The following is a 2,500-nucleotide window of genomic DNA, read 5'->3' as shown; positions in this document are numbered from 1 at the left end:
CCAGAGATCAGCCCAATGAGGGTGGTGTCGTCCGACAAACTTCAAGAGTTTGACGGACAGATGATTGGAGGCGCAGCTGTTGGTATACAGGGAGAAGAGCAGTGGGCAAAGGACGCAGCCCTGAGGAGTTCCCGTGCTGATGGACCTGGAGTCAGAGACTTCTGTTCCCGGCTTAACGCACTGCTTCCTGTCAGAGAGGAAGTCTGTGATCCACCTGCAGGTGGAGTAGGGCACGTTCAGCTGGAAGAGCTTGTCCTGAAGCAGGGCAGGGATGATGGTGTTGAAGGCAGAGCTGAAGTCCACAAACAGGATCCTGGCGTAGGATGCTGGGGCGTCCACATGCTGTAGGGTGAAGTGGAGGGCCATGTTAACTGCGTCGTCCACAGACCTGTTGGCTCTGTAGGCAAACTGAAGGGGGTCCAGGAGAGGGTCTGTGATGGCTTTGAGGTGTGCCAGGAGCAGGCGCTCAAAAGACTTCATTACCACAGATGTAAGGGCGACCGGTCTGTAATCATTTAGTCCTGTTGGCCTTAGCTTTTTGGGCACAGCGATGATGGTGGAGGACTTGAGACAGGCTGGTACATGGCATGTCTCCAGGGAGGTGTTAAAGATGTTGGTGAACACCGGAGACAGCTGGCCAGCGCAGTGCCTGAGGGTGGCTGGAGAGACAGAGTCCGGCCCGGCTGCTTTGCGTGGATTCTGCCTCTTGAAAAGCCCATTAACTTCTCCCTCCTGAAAGGAGAGAGTCGTTTCTGTAGTATGGGTGGGGGATGGGGCCTCTTGGGTGGGAAGGGGTGGTTCAGGACAGTCCAATTGTCTTTCAAATCTACGGTAGAACTCGTTCAGGTCGTTGGCTAGGCGGGAGTCGTTAGTGGTGTGGGGCGCTCTGGGTTTGTAGTTGGTGATGTGCCTGAGCCCTTTGGCAGACAGAAGCAGCGTCGTTAGTAGAGAACTGGTGTTTTAGTGTCTCTGAGTACAGTCGTTTAGCCTCTCTCACCGCTTTGCTAAACCTGTTCTTCGACTCCTTGAATCTGTCTCTATCCCCACTCCTAAACGCTTCCTCCTTCTCCAACCTCAACCTTTTGAGCTTTGCTGAGAACCAGGGCTTGTTGTTGTTAAAGTTCACCCTGGTACGTGTTGGGATACAGCAGTCCTCACAGAAGCTGATGTACACAGCCTCTGTGAGTTCATCCAGACTATTGGTAGCAGTCGTGAACATATCCCAGTCAGTACAGTCTAAGCACGCCCGCAAATCTTCCACAGCCTCACTGGTCCACTGTTTAGATGTCCTCACAGCAGGTTTACAGAGTTTTAGTTGCTGCCTGTATGCACGAATCAGGTGGACCAAGGGAGTTCTGTGCGAGCCGAACAGCCCCGTGACCCACAAGAGAAACATCCCCGCCAAATTCGAGCGTTTGACGGGGTCTATCCGTGAAAAAATATTCACGTTTTTGAGTGCACATGCATTTCTGCTGCAAATGCCTCTGGAAGTTTCATGCCGTTCGTATGCCAATTGTGGCAACACGAAAATGACCCGTTTTCCCATTCCGAGGGATTTCTGTGCGACCCTAACAGCCCCGTGAGCCACAAGAGACACATCCCCGCCAATTTCTAGCGTTTCACGGGGTCTATCCGTGAAAAATATAGACGTTTTTGAGTGCACATGCATTTCTGCTGCAGATGCCTCTGGAAGTTTCATGCCGTTCGTACGCAATGTGGCAACACGAAAATGACCCCTTTTCCCATTCCGAGGGATTTCTGTGCGACCCTAACTAACAGCGCCCGTGAGCCACAAGAGAGACATCCCCGCCAATTTATAGCGTTTCACGGGGTCTATCCGTGAAAAATATAGACGTTTTTGAGTGCACATGCATTCCTGCTGCAAATGCCTCTGGAAGTTTCATGCCGTTCCTATGCAATGTGGCCACACAAAAATGACCCGTTTTCCCATTCCGAGGCATTTCTGTGCGACCCTAACAGCCCCGTGAGCCACAAGAGAGACATCCCCGCCAACTTCTAGCGTTTGACGGGGTCTATGCGTGAAAAATATTAAAATTTTTGAGTGCACGTGCCTTTCTGCTGCAAATGCCTCTGGAAGTTTCATGGCGTTCCTATGCAATGTGGCAACACGAAAATGACCCCTTTTCCCATTCCGAGGGAGTTCTGTGCCACCCTAACAGCCCCGTGAGCCACAAGAGACACATCCCCGCCAATTTCTAGCGTTTCACGGGGTCTATCCGTGAAACATATAGAAGTTTTTGAGTGCACATGCATTCCTGCTGCAAATGCCTCTGGAAGTTTCATGCGGTTCGTACGCAATGTGGCAACACGAAAATGACCCGTTTTCCCATTCCCAGGGATTTCTGTGCGACCCGAACAGCCCCGTGAGCCACAAGAGACACATCCCCGCCAATTTCTAGCGTTTCACGGGGTCTATCCGTGAAAAATATCAATTTTTTTTTGACTGCACATGCATTTCTGCTGCAAATGCCTCTGGAAG

Source organism: Petromyzon marinus, unplaced genomic scaffold (genome assembly GCF_048934315.1).
Source record: "Petromyzon marinus isolate PM22_M1 ecotype Great Lakes invasive population unplaced genomic scaffold, UKy_Petmar_22M1.pri1.0 PM_G_Scaffold_90, whole genome shotgun sequence".
In the NCBI taxonomy this organism is placed as follows: Eukaryota; Metazoa; Chordata; class Hyperoartia; order Petromyzontiformes; family Petromyzontidae; genus Petromyzon; species Petromyzon marinus.
Note: the sequence above shows the minus strand (reverse complement) of the source record.